The 20270-nt window shown below is 47.7% G+C and overlaps 1 non-coding gene across 1 annotated transcript; it reads right to left on the bottom strand.

Moving 5' to 3' along the window:
* Positions 1-17384: 17384 nt before the first annotated feature.
* Positions 17385-17456, bottom strand: trnat-ugu (transfer RNA threonine (anticodon UGU)). Its single transcript has one exon. It is a non-coding gene; the product is annotated as a tRNA-Thr (tRNA).
* Positions 17457-20270: the final 2814 nt, after the last annotated feature.

Here is a 20270-nt window from a genome sequence, read left to right as displayed (position 1 = left end):
GATGAACTTCGGATCATGCGGGAGGCAGAGGGGATGATAGAGAGCAGTTATAGGGAAGTACTGACACCTAAGTCACAGGATAAAGGTAGCTGGGTGACCGTCAGGGGAGGGAAAGGGAATAGGCACACAGTGCAGGGATCCCCTGTGGCCGTTCCCCTCAATAATAAGTATACCGTTTTGGATACGGTTGGGGGGATGGACCGACCAGGGGAAATCCACAGCGGCCAGGTCTCTGGCACTGAGCCTGGCTCTGCGGCTCAGACGGGAAGGGTGGAGAATAGGAGAGCGATAGTGATAGGAGATTCAATGGTTAGAGGAACAGACAGGAGATTATGTGGTCGCGAACGAGACTCCCGGATGGTATGTTGCCTCCTGGGTGCCAGGGTCAGGGATGTCTCAGATCGAGTCTACAGGATTCTTAAGGGGGAGGGGGAGCAGCCAGAAGTCGTGGTACATATCGGTACCAATGACATAGCTCAGAAAAGGGATGAGGACCTGAAAAGCGAATATAGGAGTTCGGATGGAAGCGAAAAGGCAGGACGAGCAGAGTAGTAATCTCAGGATTGATACCGGTGCCACGTGCTAGTGAGGCTAGAAACAGAGAGCGAGTGCAGCTGAACACGTGGCTACAGAGCTGGTGTAGCAGGGAGGGCTTCAGTTATGTGGATCATTGGGATACCTTCTGGGGAAGGTGGGACCTGTACAAGAAGGACGGGTTGCAACTGAACTGGAGGGGCACCAATATCCTGGGCGGGAGGTTTGCTAGAGCTCTTCGGGAGGGTTTAAACTAGTTTGGCAGGGGGATGGGAACCGGAGCTATGGATCAGTGGACGGGGTAGCTGTTGAACAGGCAGATACCGAGTGCAGAGAGTCTGTGAACAAGGTTAGACAGTTGACAGGGCAAAGTTTCAGCCAGTATGATGGGTTGAAGTGTGTCTATTTTAATGCAAGAAGTGTCAGGAATAAGGGTGATGAACTTAGAGCATGGATCAGTACTTCGAGCTACGATGTTGTGGCCATTTCAGACACTTGGAGATCACAGGGGCAGGAATGGATGTTGGATGTTCCGGGGTTTAGATGTTTCAAAAGGAATAGGGAGGGAGGTAAAAGAAGTGGGGGAGTGGCATTGTTAATCAGGGATAGTATCACAGCTGCAGAAAGGTAGGTCATCGAGGAGGGTTTGTCGACTGAGTCATTATGGGTGGAAGTCAGAAACAGGAAAGGAGCAGTCACTTTATTGGGAATTTTCTATAGACCCCCCAATAACAACAGAGACACGGAGGAACAGATTGGGAGGCAGATTTTGGAAAGGTGCAGAAGTAACAGGGTTGTTGTCATGGGTGACTTCAACTTCCCTAATATTGATTGAACCCTCCTTAGTGCAAATAGTTTGGATGGAGCAGTTTTTGTCAGGTGTGTCCAGGAAGGTTTCATGACTCAATATGTCGATTTTTTTTTTTGTTTCCAAAATATACTTTATTCATAAAGATCTGTAAAAATTACATTGCCACACAGTTTCCAAACAGCACCAAAAAATACAAACATTGCAAGGGGGATCAGTTTCCTTCAATACTGTCATGAGTTTCTTCCCAACCCTTCCGTTTCACAATTGTCATGTCAATTACAGTTTTACATATACAGCAATTGAGAATATTAACGATACAGTTCGAGGGGTTTCCCATGGATCCAGCCCCTCAGTCCAGCTTGGTGGGGGAACCTTACACTGTGGTCTTTCCCTATTGAGCCTTTGCTGCGGCTGCCCCAAGTCTTAGTGCGTCCCTCAGCACGTAGTCCTGGACCTTGGAATGTGCCAGTCTGCAACATTCGGTGGTGGACAACTCTTTGCGCTGGAAGACCAGCATGTTTCGGGCAGACCAAAGGGCGTCTTTCACCGAATTGATAGTCCTCCAGCAGCAGTTGATGTTTGTCTCGGTGTGCGTCCCTGGGAACAGCCCGTAGAGCACAGACTCCTGTGTTACAGAGCTGCTTGGGATGAACCTTGACAAAAACCACTGCATCTCTTTCCACACCTGCTTTGCAAAGGCACATGCCAGGAGGAGGTGGGCGACCGTCTCTTCCCCACCACAGCCAACGCGGGGGCACTGTGCGGAGGGGGCGAGAATTCGGGTGTGCAGGAAGGATCTGACGGGGAGGGCCCTTCTCACCACCAGCCAAGCTACGTCTTGGTGCTTGTTTGAAAGTTCTGGTGATGAGGCATTCCGCCAAATGACTTTGACGGTCTGCTCGGGGAACCATCCGACAGGATCCACCGTTTCCTTTTCCCGTAGGGCCTTGAGGACATTCCGTGCAGACCACTGCCTGATGGACCGGTGGTCAAAGGTGTTTCCCCGCAGAAACTCTCCACGAAGGATAGGTGGTACGGCACCGCCCAACTGCATGGAGCGTTCCGCGGCAATGTGACCAGGCCCATCCTTCGCAACACCGGGGACAGATAGAACCTCAGCACGTAGTGACACTTGGAGTTTGCGTACTGGGGATCTGCACACTGCTTGATGCAGCCGCACACGAAGGTGGTCATCAGGATGAGGGCCGCGTTGGGTACATTTTTCCCGCCCTTGTCCAGAGATTTGAACATCGTGTCCCTCCGGACCAGGTCAATTTTCGATCCCCAGACGAAGCGGAACATGGCTCGGGTGACTGCCACGGCGCAGGAGTGGGGTTTGGGCCAGACCTGCGCCACGTAGAGCAACAATGTGAGCGCCTCGCACCTGATGACCAGGTTCTTACCCACAATGGAGAGAGATCGCTGCCCCCACATGCCCAACTTTTGTCGTACCTTGGCTACTCGCTCCTCCCATGTTTTGGTGCACGCCCCGACCCTTCCGAACCATATCCCCAGCACCTTCAGGTAATCTGACCTAACGGTGAAGGGGACAAAGGATCGGTCAGCCCAGTTGCCAAAGAACATGGCCTCGCTCTTGCCGTGGTTAACTTTGGCTCCCGAGGCCAGTTCGAACTGGTCGCAGATGCTCATCAGTCTGCGCACGGACAGCGGATCCGAGCAGAAAACGGCGACGTCATCCATGTACAGGGAGGTTTTGACCTGAGTGCCTCCGCTGCCTGGGATTGTCACCCCTCTTATGCTCGCATCCTTCCTAATAGACTCAGCAAAGGGTTCAATACAGCAAACAAACAAGACCGGGGACAGAGGGCAGCCCTGTCTGACTCCAGATTTGATCGGGAAACTTTCCGATTCCCACCCGTTGATTGAGACTGCGCTACTGATGTTTGTGTAGAGCAGTTGGATCCAATTGCAGATTCCCTCCCCAAACCCCATTTTGGAAAGCACGTCCATCATGTAGGTGTGCGATATCCTGTCAAAAGCCTTCTCCTGGTCCAGGCTGATGAGGCAGGTGTCCACCCTCCTGTCCCGTACGTAGGCGATCGTATCCCTGAGTAGCGCAAAGCTATCAGAGATCTTCCTGTCGGGTACAGTACAGGTCTGATCGGGGTGAATCACCAACTCCAGAGCAGACTTGACTCGACTGGCTATAACTTTGGACAGAATCTTGTAATCAACATTAAGTAGTGAGATGGGCCACCAATTTCTGATTTCTGCCCTCTCCCCCTTCTGCTTGTAAATGAGGGTGATGATGCCTTTTCTCATGGATTCTGACATGCTGCCGGCCAGGAGCATACTCTCGTATACTTCCAGCAGGTCCGGGCCGACCCAGTCCCACAGGGCCGAGTACAACTCGACCGGTAAGCCGTCGCTCCCGGGAGTTTTACTCGTCTCGAAAGACTGGACGGCCTTTGTCAGCTCGTCCAGAGTTAGCGGCTTGTCCAGTCTCTCCCTCCTGCTGTCATCTAAGACCTCTGTGATAGATGACAGGAAGGACTGGGAGGCTCTGCTGTCTGTGGGCTTCGCGTCATACAGCCCAGCATAAAAGCATTTGCTGATCCTTAGTATGTCGGACTGCGAAGACGTTACCGAGCCATCTTCTTCCTTCAGGCTGCTGATAACAGAGCTCTCTCTGTGTACCTTTTGGAAGAAGTAACGCGAGCACGTCTCATCCTGCTCAATGGAACGGACTCTGGATCGGAAGATGATCTTTGAGGCCTCCTTGGCAAAGAGCGAGGCCTGCTGGCTCTTCACCTCTTGGAGGTCCTCCTTGACCTCGACCCCCATTGACTGCAACCGGAGTAGATTTTGCATAATTTTCTGGAGTCGGGACAGTTCCCTCTGTCTCTCTCTCGCCTTCTGAACACCTTTGTGGATGAAGAACCTCTTGATGTTCTCCTTAATCGCTTCCCACCAGTGAACTGGAGACTCAAAGAGGGGTTTCACGGTCCTCCACCCTTTGTAATCCCTTTTGAGTTCCTCAACGTTCTCTGGGGTCAGCAGTGTCGCATTGAACTTCCACGTCCCTCTGCCAACCCGCTGGTCGTCCTGTAAGTGACAGTCGGCCAGTAAGAGGCAGTGGTCGGAGAAGAACACCGGCTTGACGTCGGTGGTTCCGACCGTGACAGCACGGGACACAAACAGGAAGTCAATCCTGGAACGGGCAGACCCGTCCGATCTTGACCATGTGTATCTGCGCTGCGCTCCGTCTGCAGGTTTGCTGAAGACGTCGTGCAGTTTGGCATCCTTAACTGTTTCTATTAGGAATCTGGACGTAGCGTCCAGTTTGCTGTCGTCACTGCCGGATCGTCCAGCCGCATCGATGATGCAGTTGAAGTCACCGCCTAGGATGACCGGCCTGGACGTCGCCAGCAGCAGTGGGAGCTGCTGGAAGACGGTCAGCCGCTCGCTGCTTTGTACCGGGGCGCACACGTTGAGCAACCGGAGCGGAGCGTTGTTGGACATCACGTCTGCTACGAGGAGGCGGCCGCCCACCACCTCCTTAACTTCGGAGATGGTGAAGTTACCTCCCCGCAGCAGAATCCCCAGGCCGGAGGAACGGCAGTCATTACCCCCCGACCAGATCGATGGCCCCTGGGACCACCATCGCGACCACTGCCTGTAGGTGCTGAGGTGTGGTATTCCACACTCCTGCAGAAACAGTAGGTCAGCTTTGACCTTGGCAAGGTAATCCAAGGTTGAAACACATCGCGTAGTAGATTTAATGCTACGCACATTAATGGAAGCAATTCTTACACCCATGTTTTACTAAAAATTAGTTGTTGCTTCCCATACCATTTGTCCTCGCTAGTCCCAGTCCTTCGGGATGTTCCTGCATACCCATCGTGTGCGCAAGCAGTTTCACGTTGGTTGGGCTCAGAAACCCCTCCTGATTTTTCATGCAGGGTTTGTGCCGCTCGGGTGACATCGGGGGGGTCTTGTAGGCAGAGAGGATTGGGTTGTCCTCAGCTGCTTCCATCTGTTCCTCCTGGAAAACATCACAGCTCCCGGTCTCCCGGAGCTCAGGTGCGCCAGACGTGTCTTTGCTCCCGGTGTCCCGGAGCTGAGATGCGTTGGCCACTTCGTTACGTGTGCGGCATTGGGGTTGGGGCACGCCGGGCCCATCACAGCTTCCAGTGCCCGGGGGCTGGGATGCTTTATCATCCATCTCGGAGTTCTGCCGCCTCTTTTGAAGGGGCTGTCGTTCCAGCATTTCCCCGTCCAGTGAAGAGGAGTTGTTGCAGTCTGATTCAGAAGAGAGCCGCCTCTTGCCACTGGTTTGGGTGGTGGCTTTGGGATGTTTTTTCTTTGTGGTTTTCCTCTGGACCACTTGCCACTGACCTGTTTGTGTAGATAGGCTGACTGGAGGGGAAGCTATGTTGGATTTGGTGCTTGGCAACGAACAAGGCCAGGTGGCAGATCTCTCGGTGGAGAGCATTTCGGTGATAGTGATCACAACTCCCTGACCTTTACTATCGTCATGGAGAGGGACAGGAGCGGACGGGATGGGAAAATATTTAATTGGGGGAGGGGGAATTACAATGCTATTAGGCAGGAACTGGGGTGCATAAATTGGGAACAGATGTTCTCAGGGAAATGCACGACAGAAATGTGGAGGTTGTTTAGGGAGCACTTGCTGCGACTGCTGGATAGGTTTGTCCCGATGAGTCAAGGAAGGGATGGTAGGGTGAAGGAACCTTGGATGACAAGAAATGTGGAACAGCTAGTCAAGAGGAAGAAGGAAGCTTACTTAAGGTTGAGGAAGCAAGGATCAGACAGGGCTCTAGAGGGTTACAAGGTAGCCAGGAAGGAACTGAAGAATGGACTTAGGAGAGCTAGAAGGGGACATGAAAAAGTCTTGGCGGGTAGGATTAAGGAAAATCCCAATGCGTTCTACACTTATGTGAGGAACAAGAGGATGGCCAGAGTGAGGGTAGGGCCGATCAAGGATAGTGGAGGGAACTTGTGCCTGGAGTCGGAGGAGGTAGGGGAGGTCCGAAATGAATACTTTGTTTCAGTATTCACTAGTGTGAGGGACCTGGTCGTTTGTGAGGACAGCGTGAAACAGCCTGATATGCTCGTACAGGTTGATGTTAAGAGGGAGGATGTGCTGGAAATTTTGAAAGACATGAGGACAGATAAGTCCCTGGGGCCAGAAGGGATATACCCAAGGATATTAAGGGAAGCAAGGGAAGAGATTGCCGCGCCTTTGGCGATGATCTTTGCGTCCTCACTGTCCACTGGAGTAGTACCAGATGATTGGAGGGTGGCAAATGTTATTCCCTTGTTCAAGAAAGGGAATAGGGATAACCCTGGGAATTATAGACCAGTCAGTCTTATGTCGGTAGTGGGCAAATTGTTGGAGAGGATTCTGAGAGACAGGATTTATGATTAGTTGGAAAAGCATAGTTTGATTAGAGACAGTCAGCATGGCATTGTGAGGGGCAGGTCATGCCTCACAAGCCTTACTGAATTCTTTGAGGATGTGACAAAACACATCGATGAAGGAAGAGCAGTGGATGTGGTGTATATGGATTTCAGTAAGGCGTTTGATAAGGTTCCCCATGGTAGGCTCATTCAGAAAGTAAGGAGGCATGGGATACAGGGAAAGTTGGCTGTCTGGATACAGAATTGGCTGGCCCATAGAAGACAGAGGGTGGTAGTAGATGGAAAGTATTCAGCCTGGAGCTCGGTGACCAGTGGTGTTCCACAGGGATCTGTTCTGGGACCTCCGCTCTTTGTGATTTTTATAAATGACTTGGATGAGGAAGTGGAAGTCTGGGTTCGCAAGTTTGCCGATGACACGAAGGTTGCTGGAGTTGTGGATAGTGTGGAAGGCTGTTGTAGGTTGCAACAGGACATTGACAGGATGCAGAGCTGGGCTGAGAAGTGGCAGATGGAGTTCAACCTGGAAAAGTGTGAAGTGATTCATTTTGGAGGGTTGAATTTGAATGCAGAATACAGGCGAAAAGACAGGATTCTTGGTAGTGTGGAGGAACAGAGGGATCTTGGGGCCCATGTCCATAGATCACTCAAAGTTGCCACCCAAGTTGATAGGGTTGTTAAGAAGGCGTATGGTGTGTTGGCTTTCATTAACAGGGGGATTGAGTTTAAGAGCCGCGAGGTTATGCTGCAGCTCCATAAAGCCCTGGTTAGACCACACTTGGAATATTGTGTTCAGTTCTGGTCGTCTCATTATAGGAAGGATGTGGAAGCTTTAGAGAGGGTGCAGAGGAGATTTATCAGGATGCTGCCTGGACTGGAGGGCATGTCTTACGAAGAAAGATTGAGGGAGCTGGGACTTTTCTCATTGGAACGAAGAAGAATGAGAGGTGACTTGATAGAGGGGTACAAGATGATGAGAGGCATAGATAGAGTGGATAGCCAGAGACTTTTTCCCAGGGTGGAAAGGGCTATCACCAGGGGGCATAATTTTAAGGTGATGGAGGAAGGTTTCGGGGAGATGTCAGAGGTAGTTTCTTCACACAAGAGAGTGGTGGGTGCATGGAATGCACTGCCAGCGGTGGTAGTAGAAGCAGATACATTAGGGACATTTAAGCGTCTCTTGGATAGGTACATGGATGATAGTAGAATGAAGGGTATGTAGGTAGTTTTGATCTTAGAGTAGGTTAAAGGTTCGGCACATCATCGTGGGCCGAAGGGCCTGACCTGTGCTGTACTGTTCTATGTTCTATGTTCTATAACACAGGTGTTGGGAGGCACAGCCTGGCTACGCAATGTTACAAGGACGTTGAGTGACATCATCGACAACGGGACAGAGAGAAAAACACACAGAAAACGAATAGACTGTGAGGAAGCAAAAGTGAGGAACGGAGAGAGAGAGACAGACAACGAAACTGAGATGGAGAAACAAGGCATTTGTATGATTGTGCTCTCCCTGTTGTCTAAAGGTATTTCCTGTTGTGTAAATATGTTTTCTGTTGTGTAAAGATGTCCCCTGTTGTTGTGTAAAGGTTTTCCCTGTTATTGTTTTATTTTCTGTTCCTGACCGTCTCCTCACTGACCATTTGTCCTGGTTATATTGTGGCCAACATCACCATCTGGTGGTGGAGAGGAGACTCTGCAGGAAGGGGTTGACAAAGTGGGAGAGACTCGGCTGGTCCGTGTTTGCAGTTTGTGTTCGTGTGAACAAAAGTGATTTGTTACTGATTGATCTGTTCACTCGAAGGAAAAAGCAGATTGCAATCGAGCGCATCTTGTTATTATGGGGAAACACTTGATGTTTTGAAAGTGAACTGTTTGTGTTATTACCAAACATAAATCGAAGAGAATGGTTTTAATCCATCGACCTCTGGGTTATGGGCCCAGCACGCTTCCGCTGCGCCACTCTGCTAACTGCTGTTTTCAATTTTAGCTGCCTGTTAGTGAAATATGTTCATTTCTCCAATGTTTTTATCAAAATAGGATTGTGGTCGGATTTCTCAAGAATCCCGGACTCAGCAACACATGTGCTGACGGACTCACCCTCACTGCACAATGACACAAGGACACTGAGTAACAGCACCGACAATGAGGCAGGCAGAGAAAGACACACAGAAAACCAGGAAGAGATTATCAGGACCCAGAAGGGAACAGACAGAGAAAGACACAGAAAACCAGGAAGAGATTATCAGGACCCAGAAGGGAACAGACAGAGAAAGGTACTGAGCAAACCAGCAAGAGACAGCGAAAGACTGATGATTTATTTAATTGTGTTCACTGTTGTGTAAAGATGTTCCCTGTGTTCTTTTAAAGATATTTCCTGCTGTGTAATATGTTCTCTGTTGTGTTACTGTATTCGCTGTTGTGTGAAGATGTTCTCTGTTATTATGTAAAATGGTTCCCTGTTGGGTAAAGATCTTCTCAGTTGTGTAAATATGATCCGTCTTGTGTAAAAGTGTTCCGGGTTGTTTAAATATGTTCCCCGCTCTGTAATGTAGAGCTGAGTCTGCACTAATGGAATTGCTACAGTATCTTCCAGTCTGATACTGTATGAGGGCTGGAATGTGATCCAAAGCACAGTCTATACAAATTAAATTGCTATTGTATCTTTTAGTTTCACAATCCGGGGGAGTTTTAAACTGAATTCTCAGTTTGTATCTCAGGTTATACTATCTTTCAGATTCTCTCAATCTGATATCACACTTGTGATTTAGACTTAAGAAAGGATGTGCTGGCATTGGAGGAGTTCAAAAGCGATTCACTCAGCTGATTCCTGAGATGAAAGGGTTGACTTATGAAGAACGGCTAAACAGGTTATTCATTCGTGTTTAGAAGAATGAGGGGTGATCTTTTTGAAACGTACAAGATTCTGAGGGGGCTTAACAGGGTGAAGAAGGGTCTCTGACCTGAAACATTAACTCTGCTTATCTCTTCACAGATGCTGCCAGACCTGCTGAGTATTTCCAGCATTTCTTGTTTTTATTAACAGGGTCGATGTTGAGAAAATGTTTCCACTAGTGGGGGAATCTCAAACTAGGCGACATAGTTACAGAATAAGGGGACACTCATTTAAAACTGAGATGCAAAGGAATTTCTTCTCTCAGAGGGTAGTGAATGTCTGGAATTCTCTACCCCAGACAGTATTGGAGGCTAAATCACTGAAAGTATTTAAAGAGGATGTAAATAGATTTTTGAAATATTGGAGAGTTGAGGGCTATGAAGAGCTGCAATGAAAGAGGAGTTGAGGTCTGGGGCAGATCAGCCATGATCTTACTGAATGGCGGGGCAGGCTTGAGGGGCCGAATGGCCTATTCCTGCTCCTATTTCTTCTGTTCTTATGTTATGTTATATCTAATGTATATGTCAGGATGCACTATGGGAATTAATACTGAAACTTATAAACTCATAATGTGTGTAAATATTGGGCTGATATTTAACTTGAATCTCAGAGTACATTATTGTGGTTAATTCTGTAAGTTTGAAAAGGGAACTCTGTGCCATAATGAAAACAAGAAATGCTGGAAATACTCAGCAGGTCAGGCAGCATCTGTACAGAGAGAAGCAAAGTTAACGTTTCAGGTCAGTGACCTTTCAGATGCTGCCAGACCTTTTGAAAGTCCATGTGCACCACATCAACAGCATTGCCCTCATCATCCCTCTCTGTTACCTCATCAAAAAACTACAGCAGGACAGTTAAACATGATTTTCCCTTAAGATATCCATGCTGGCTTTCTTGAATTAACCCACATTTGTCCATGGGATTATTAATTTTGTCCCGAATTATTCTTTCGAGAAGTTTTCCCACCTCCAAAATTGAACTGACTAGGGAGTCAAATGAGGTGAGTTGCTCTAACAGAGAGCCAGCACGGGTTCGACAGGCTGAATGGCCTCCTTCTGTGCTGTAGCCATTCTATGATTGTATGATTCTAGCAACAACTGTTGGTGGAGAGGCAGTGATGCAGGAATGGGTTGACAGAAAGGGGAAAGTCTGGGCTGGTGTGTGTTCCGGTTTGTGAATAAAGGTGATTTGGAAGCTGTGTTCCAAATTGAAGTGTTTACTGGAAGGAAGAAGTTGAAGTAAATAAAGAGTAAAACGTGTTAAGATGAAGTGTGGTGTGATTGTGGGCAGCAGTAAATATAGTGCTGGTGAATTATTTGTGTTAATAAACTTCCACTGCGCCCTCTGCTGCAGGCTGCTGTTTATATCCAGCTGTGCATTAGTGCTGTGTGTTAACGAGATAAATGTTTGTTTCAACGCTGTTTATAAAGCAATAGCATTGCACTCAAGCAGTCCCAGACACATCAACACACGTACAAAAGCAAAATACTGCAGATGCTGGAAATCTGAAACATAAACAGAAAATGCTTGAAATAATTAGCAGGTCTGGCAGCATCTGTGGAGAGAGAACAAAGTTAATGTGAGCTCAGGAAACAGACCTGAACTGTTAACTGTTTCTCTCTGCACAGATGCTGCCAGACCTACTGAGCATTTCCAGCATTTTCTGTTTTTATTACAGCAACACAGGTGTTGGGAGGCTCAGCCCGGCTACACAATGTTACAAGGACGCTGAGTAACACCATCGACAACGGGACAGAGAGAAAAACACACAGAAAACCAAGAAGAGACTGTGAGGAAGCAAAAGTGAGGGACAGAGAGAGAGGCAACGAGACTGAGATGGAGAAACAAGGCATTTGTATGATTGTGTTCTCCCTGTTATCTAAAGGTATTTCCTGTTGTGTAAAGATGTACCCTGTTGTTGTGTAAAGGTTTTCCTGTTATTGTTTTATTTTCTGTCACTGACCGTCTCCTCACTGTGACCATTTGTCCTGGTTTTATTGTGGCCAACATCACCATCTGGTGGTGGAGAGGATGCTCTGCAGGAAGGGGTTGACAAATTGGGAGAGACTCGGCTGGTCTGTGTTTGCAGCTTGTGTTCGTGTGAGCACAAGTGAGTTGTTACTGATTGATGTGTTCACGAGAAAGAAGAAGCTGATTGCAATAGAGTGCCTTTGGAAGCATCTTGTTATTGTGGGTAAATACTTGATGTTTTGAAAGTGAACTGTTTGTATTATTACCAAACATAAATAGCAGAGAATGGTTTTGATCCATTGACCTCTGGGTTATGGGCCCAGCACGCTTCCACTGCACCACTCTGCTAACTGCTGTTTTAAATTTCAGCTGCCTGTTAGTGAAATATGTTCATTTCCCCAAAGTTTTTATAGAAATAGGATTGGAGTCGGATTTCTCAAGAATCCCGGACTCAGCAACACACGTGCTGACGGACTCACCCTCACTGCACAATGACACAAGGACACTGAGTAACAGCACCGACAATGAGGCAGGCAGAGAAAGACACACAGAAAACCAGGAAGATATTATCAGGACTCAGAAAGGAACAGACAGAGAAAGGTACTGAGCAAACCAGCAAGAGACAGCGAGATCAAAGCAAAATACTGCGGATGCTGGAAATCTGAAATAAAAACAAGAAATGCTGGAACCACTCAGCAGGTCTGGCAGCATCTGCGGAAAGAGAAGCAGAGTTAACGTTTCGGGTCAGTGACCCTTCATCAAGGAGGCGAGGACAAATGGTATGGGAAGCAACAACTAATTTTCAGTAAAAAATTGGTGCAAGAATTGCTTCCATTAATGTGCGTAGCATTAAATCTACTACGCGATGTGTTTCAACCTTGGATTACCTTGCCAAGGTCAAAGCTGACCTACTGTTTCTGCAGGAGTGTGGAATACCACACCTCAGCACCGACAGGCAGTGGTCGCGATGGTGGTCCCACGGGCCATCGATCTGGTCGGGGGGTAATGACTGCCGTTCCTCCGGCCTGGGTATTCTGCTGCGGGGAGGTAACATCACCATCTCCGAAGTTAAGGAGGTGGAGGGCGGCCGCCTTTTCGTAGCAGACGTGATGTACAACAACGCTCCGCTCCGGTTGATCAACGTGTCCGCCCCGGTACAATGCAGCGAGCGGCTGACCGTCTTCCAGCAGCTCCCACTGCTGCTGGCGACGTCCAGGCCGGTCATCCTAGGCGGTGACTTCAACTGCATCATCTGGAGATCTAAAATGGAACAGGGCGGGAGGGACACGATGTTCAAACCTCTGGACAAGGGCGGGAAAAATGTACCCAAAGTCGCCCTCATCCTAATGACCACCTTCGTGTGCAGCTGCACCAAGCTGTGTGTGGAGCCCCAGTACACAAACACCAAGTGTCACTCTGTGCTGAGGTGTTGCGAAGGATGGGTCTGGTCACATTGCCGCGGATCGCTTCATCCAGTTGGACCATACCGTACCAGCTATCCTTCGTGGGAATGTTTCTGCGGGAAAACACCTTTGACCACCAATCCAACAGGCAGTGGTCTGCACGGAATGTCCTGAAGGCCCTACGGGTAAAGGAAACGGTGGATCCGGTCGGATGGTTCCCCGAGCAGACTGCCAAGGTGATTTGGCAGAATGCCTCATCACCAGAACTTTCAAACAAGCACCAAGATGTAGCTTGGCTGGTGGTAAGAAGAGCCCTTCCTGTCAGATCCTTCCTGCATGCCCGAAGTCTCGCCCCCTCCACACGCGGCCCTCGAGGTGGCTGCGGTGGGGAAGAGACAGTTGCCCACCTCCTTCTGGAATGTGTCTTTGCAAAGCAGGTGTGGAAAGAGATGCAGTGGTTTTTGTCGAGGTTCATCCCAAGCAGCTCTGTAACACAGGAGTCTGTGCTCTACGGGCTGTTCCCAGGGATACACACCGAGATAAACATTAACTGCTGCTGGAGGACCATCAATTTGGTGATAGACACTCTTTGGTCTGCCCGAAACCTGCTGGTCTTGCAGCGGAAAGAGTTGTCCACGACCGAGTTTTGCAGACTGGCACATTCCAAGGTCCAGGACTACGTGCTGAGGGACGCACTAAAGCTTGGGGTTGCCACTGCAAAGGCTCAATGGGGAAAGACCACTGTGTAAGGTCCCCCTGCCATAGTGAACTGGGCAGCTGGACCCATTGGAAACCCCTCGTGCTGAAGACACCAGATATGGGTTTGCTGTAAAATGTCCATGTCAGGTAAAACGGAGTGGAAGGGTTGTGAGGCAACTCACTCCTGTATTGAAGAAAACTGATTTCCTTTGCACTTTTTGGAATGTCAACTTGGTGCTGTTTTGAACTGTTGTATAATGCATTTTTTACAGATTTATATGAAGAAAGCATATTTTTAGGAATAAAATCCTGGGGATTCATATGCATAGTTCTTTGAAGGTGGCAGGACACATTGAGAAAGTAGTTAGCAAAGCATATGGGATCTTGGGCTTCATAAATAGAGGTACTGAGTACAAAAGTAGGGAAGTTATGCTGAACCTGTATAAATCTCGAGTTGGGCCACAACCAGAGAATTGCATCCAGTTCTAGTCAACACACGTTTGGAGGGATGTGAGTGTCCTAGAGAGGGTGGAGGAGATTTATCAGAATGGTTCCAGACATGAGCGATTTTAGCTGTAAGGTTAGGTTGGAGAAGCTGGGGTTGTTCTCCTTGGAGCAAAGGAGATTGAGGGGAGATTTGATAGACATGTACAAGATTATAATAAATGTGACAGGTTTAGATAACTTACAGGGCTATGGGGATAGAGCGGGGGAATGGGACTGAATGGATTGATTTACATGGGCTTGATGGGCAAAATGACTTACTGTACTGTAGTGACTCCATGACTCAATGACTCTCTCTCCTTCTCTCTCTCTCTCTCTCTCTCTGTCTATCGATTTACCTCTCTCTGCCTCTCTCTCTCTATCTGTCTTTAGCTGGTCCTCTAACTTTCTATCGCACTCTCTCTCTCTTTTTTTTTTCACTCTCTCTCTCTCCATTACACACATATTTGTCAATCACATGTCAAAGAAGGAAGCGTAATGAAGGAATGGCTGCGCCCTTGAAAATGTTTCCAGCAGAATAGTTAAATGTTTAAAGTTTCTGTAGGGAGTTTGACCTGAGATGGTGAGACACAAGGATGTGAGGTTATTAAAGTCTTCACCAAATGTAATAGGGAATAATTTTCTTCACTGGTGAACCCAAAGGAACAAATCTGGCACAAAAATGAGAAAAGTCAGAGGATTGAGAAACATCCAATGGTTCTTCACATATGCAAGTCAGCAGACCCACAGAAAAACAGTAGGTTGAGAGTTCAGATCCAGTGATAGACTGGACAAATATCGAGCCAATGCTTTTTTCTTTATAAACCCAACATCTGTCCACTTGGCCATTGCACCTCGTCTCGATGTATCTGATAATACGGATACTATTTGTATTCCACAGTTGCTTTGAAATCACAGGCAATAGAAATGGATTGGGAATGTCAATGGTCAGGAACCATTAATGGATTGGGAAAGTCAATGGACTGGAAAATATCAGTGGATTGGGAAATTCTATGGACTGAGCTATATCAATGGATTGGGACAGTTCAGTACATTGTGAAACATCAATGGATTAGGAAACAGGAATTGAAGGGACAGATGGAGTTCAACCTGGAAAAGTGTGAAGTGATTCATTTTGGAAGGTCGAATTTGAATGCAGAATACAGGCTTAAAGACAGGATGCTTGGTAGTGTGGAGGAACAGAGGGATCTTGGGGTCCATGTCCATAGATCGCTCAAAGTTGCCACCCAAGTTGATAGGGTTGTTAAGAAGGCATATGGTGTGTTGGCTTTCATTAACAGGGGGATTGAGTTTAAGAGCCGCGAGGTTATGCTGCAGCTCTATAAAGCCCTGGTTAGACCACACTTGGAATATTGTGTTCAGTTCTGGTCGCCTCATTATAGGAAGGATGTGGAAGCTTTAGAGAAGGTTCAGAGGAGATTTACCAGGATGCTGCCTGGACTGGAGGGTATGTTTTACGAAGAAAGGTTGAGGGTGCTGGGGCTTTTCTCATTGGAACGAAGAAGGATGAGAGATGACTTGACAGAGGGGTACAAGATGATGAGAGGCATAGATAGAGTGGATAGCCAGAGACTTTTTCCCAGGGCAGAAAGGGCTATCACCAGGGGAGATAATTTTAAGGTGATGGAGGAAGGTTTCGGGGAGATGTCAGAGGTAGGTTCTTTACACAGAGAGTGGTGGGTGCGTGGAATGCACTGCCAGCGGTGGTAGTAGAAGCAGATACATTAGGGACATTTAAGCGACTCTTGGATAGGTACATGGATGATAGTGGAATGAAGGGTATGTAGGTAGTTTGATCTTAGAGTAGGTGAAAGGTTCGGCACAACATCGTGGGCCGACGTACCTGTACTCTGCTGGACTGTTCTATGTTCTATGTTCCAGATGAAAGGAGTGCATTAATCAATGGCGCTGCTTCACAAACCACTGACCACCTCCAGGCGCGTATCCATTGTCTCTCGAGATAAGGAGGCCCAAAAGAAAAAGAATCAATGGATTAGAATGTGGAGAGGCAGGAGAAAATGATGCCATTTTAAGTAGGGGGCCGGGGGTTAGTAGAAACGGACCAGGGCTATTTTACTCTCTATCTCACTCCTTTCTTCTATCTGGCTCATTATCACATCCTCTCTCTCTCAGCGCGGTGGGAATCACTGGAACCCACACTTGCTGCTCAGATTGTTTGGTTCCGGGAAAATACAAGGTCCACATCAGATTGACAGGAAGGATAAATGTGATTCAGAGCCAATCATATTCCTGGGTCACTGACCCGAAACGTTAACTCTGCAAAGAAGGGTCACTGACCCGAAACGTTAACTCTGCTTCTCTTTCCACAGATGCTGCCAGCCCTGCTGAGTGAATCCAGCATTTTTTGTAAGAAGGGTCACTGACCCGAAACGTTAACTCTGCTTCTCTTTCCACAGATGCTGCCAGCCCTGCTGAGTGAATCCAGCATTTCTTGTAAGAAGGGTCACTGACCCGAAACGTTAACTCTGCTTCTCTTTCCACAGATGCTGCCAGCCCTGCTGAGTGAATCCAGCATTTCTTGTGTTTGTTTCAGATTTACAGCATCCGCAGTATTTTGCTTTTATATTCCTTTTGGTGATGTGTGCTCAGCCTTGTTATATCAGCAAAGGCAGCAGGAAATGCAAATCCTGAAGAGTTTTGAAAGAGTAAAGAAGGAGAAAGTGTTGCCAGTGACAGAAGGGTCAGTAACCAGAGGAAACACATTTAAAGTAATTGACAAAAGAATTCGAGTTGTGATGAGGAGATTGTTTTTTCAGCAGTGTGTTGTTCTGGTCTGGAATGCAATCCTGAAAGGTCAGTGGAAGCAGATTCAATGTTAACTCTAAATGGAATTGGATATGTACCTGACATGGAAAATATAACAGGGCAATGGGGGAAAGGACCGGAGAGCGGGATGTGGGATAAATAGAACAGCTCTGTTAAATATCCAGCAAATGCACAGTAATAAGGTTCAGTGCTTGGACCTTTGATATTTTCACTCTATCAATGGCAAAGAAGGCTCGAGGGACCATGTGGCTACTCCTCATGTTCTTCCCAGTGTCCAGGATAAAGTGTAACATGACACTGATTTCCAGATGGCCGACACAAATGCAACAGACATCTTTTCTGGAAACATCACATTTAAAGTGAGGAACTAATCAGAAGGCACGTACGGGGATTGAAGCCGTAATCTTCAGTTTACAAGACTGACGCCTTACCACTTGGCCACCATGCCTTTTCGTCATGGACATCTGAGGCTCCAGAGGAGGATTTGTGATTCTTTTTCAATTTGGTTGAAACAGCATCGAGAAACATGCACAGAAATAAAGAGGGATTGTGGAATGGGAAACAGATCAGCCTCATTTACATCATCAGCATCATGAAATCTTCATTCAGACGTTCCATTCCCATCCTCAGCTTTTCTCACATCTGTACAATAATATAAGAGTGGACATTGGGTTGTTACTGGGCAGATTATATAAATAGACTATGTGCATCATCACAGGAAGTGATGTAATATAATCTGTACGGCACCTCATGGAGAGTTGTCGATGAAACCTTCAATGCAAGATGTGTAGAGTAAACTCAGGTTATTTTAACCGTCAGATTCTTATAAATTGTGTACTAAGCCTTGACAGATATCAGAATATTATATGGGGGCCACAGTAAACCAAAGCGAAGATGGAGAAATCTTTGCCTGCACCTTTGAAAAGGTCACTGGACTGAACCAAGCCGAGGAGTGGCCGAGATGGTTCCAGAGGTTTGCAAGGTATCGTACTGCATCGGGTCTCGTGCAGAAGCCAGACATGGAGCAGGTCAGTACGCTATTGTCTGCAATGGAGGGAGTGTGCAGGCATCATCCTCATGAAGAACAGAAGGCTACATGTGAAGAAGTTATTAAGGCACTCAAGACCTATTTTAATTGAGGAAAAAAATGTCATCGTGGAGCCAAAGTTAAAACGCTGCATTTGCTGACAATGCAACCACCAGGTGACGCTGTACTAGCACATGCGCAAATGCAGCCTCTTCCACTGAAACCTCACTGTCTGTGACATTCAGGCAGCTGCCAGGATTAAAGATGGAGCTACTCAATTTATCACAGAAAACAACTTCGACCCAAAAATCCCCTCAAAGTTTGCCATCACCGCCTCCGTCCCACCCCAACAGTCCCCCGCTACCTCTTGCGCATTCGCCAGTTATATAGTACCAAGTCATCTTAATTCACCTAAAGTGAATTACTTTAGGAGCAGTGACTGTCGTTTCATAAGCAAATATGACACATATCTACACAATGGACATGTTTTGGTTGATACTCGGAGAACGTTGCGCTATTTGAAGTCTCATTAGAAGGACAGCACCTCTGACAGTGCTGCACACCTTCTGTAATTCAGTGAGGTTTCATAGAGTCATAGAGTTATACAGCACAGAAACAGGCCCTTCGGCCATCATGTCCGTGCCGGCCATCAAGTACCTATCTATTCTAATTCCATTTTCCAGCACGTGGCCGTAGCCTTGTATTCTGTGGCGTTTTGAGTGCTCATCTAGATACTTCTTAAATGTTGTGAGGGTTCCTGCCTCCACCACTCCTTCAGGCAATGTGTTCCAGATTCCAACCACCCTCGAGGTGAAACATTTTTTCCTCAAATCCCCTCTAAACAGTGCCATCCCATTCTCCGGACGATCATTCCCCGCTTCCCCCCATCCCACTCTCTGACTGCTCACTCCCCGCTTCCCCCACCACCACCCCCATCCTGCTTTATGGCCGCTCACACTCCAGGCCATGGGCTCTGCCGCTTCCCTCCTCTCGGCCACTCGCTCCAACATTGCCCCATCTCCCCTCGAGGCTCGCCTTGCTTTATCGGGTGGTGCGGTGAAGAATGATCGAATGTTGGAGCGAGAGGCCGAGAGGAGGGAAGCAGCATGGCTTAGAGCTAGTGTCTGGAGGGACATGGGGGGGAAGCGGGGTGTGAGTGGACGGAGAGTGGGCAGTGCGGGGGTGGGGGGGGTAGCAAGAGGCCGGAGGGCGGGGGAGCGGGGTAGCGAGGAGCGGGCTGTGAGCGGCCTGGAGTGAGTGGCTGAGAGGAGGTAGAGAGTTTTCCCGCGCATGCGCCACTTCGTCCTGGAAGACGTAGGCAGGGCATGCGCAGCATCTCAGAGCGCAGGAGACTGTTTGTGCATGTGCGAGCTTGGAGCACTCTGATGACGTCGGCTGGCTGCTGCATTGTCAGGAATCACTTTGAATTTAATAAGCGTACAAAACAGAAAGGGGAGAGTATTCACTCATTTATCAATGACTTGTACAAACTCACGGAGGATTGTGAATACCGCAACTTAAGAGAAGAGCTGAATGGAGACAGGATTGTGTTCGGGGTAATAGACAACACCCTTTCAGATCATCTACAGTCCAGGGCTGATCTCACATTAACGAAAGAGTATCAATTGAGCAGACAAACAGAGGTTAGAAAGTTTAACCAATCCGTTGTTCGAGGGGACAGGGAGAGTCTGATCTCGAGAGTAGCAGACTCAATTGAATTTGTTAAGAAAACAAAAGGAAAAATTAGTGGTAAAAGACAAGAAAGACGGGAAGAGCATCTAGTGGTAGCTGCAACCAATTGCAGTAGGTGTGGCCGAGAGAGACACAAGTGGGAAAACTGCCTCGCCAAAGAAGCTGAGTGTTTTTCCTGCAGAAAGATGGGACACTTTCAGTCAGTGTGTGGCAGTAAAATACCAGCACTGAATATAATTAAAGGGAAATCCCCAGAGAGCAAAAACATTAATGAAGTACAGGATATCCAAAGTGTGGAAATACATTTTTTAGGTGAAATCCAGGAAATAAAGTGAGAGTTGCTGGACGACAGAAATTCTGAAATATTTTAAGACAGAGGTAGATAGATTCTTGATAAACAAGGGGGTGAAAGGCTATTGGGGGCAGGTGGGAATGTGGAGTTGAGGTTAAAATCAGGTCAGTCATGATCTTATTGAATGGTGGAGCAGGCTCGAGGGGCCGAGTGGTCTACTCCTGCTCCTAATTGGTATGTTTGTATGTAAG

Source organism: Heterodontus francisci, unplaced genomic scaffold (assembly GCF_036365525.1).
Source record: "Heterodontus francisci isolate sHetFra1 unplaced genomic scaffold, sHetFra1.hap1 HAP1_SCAFFOLD_61, whole genome shotgun sequence".
Taxonomy (NCBI): domain Eukaryota; kingdom Metazoa; phylum Chordata; class Chondrichthyes; order Heterodontiformes; family Heterodontidae; genus Heterodontus; species Heterodontus francisci.
The sequence above is the reverse complement of the archived record's forward strand: the minus strand, read 5'-3'. Positions and strand labels throughout refer to the sequence as shown.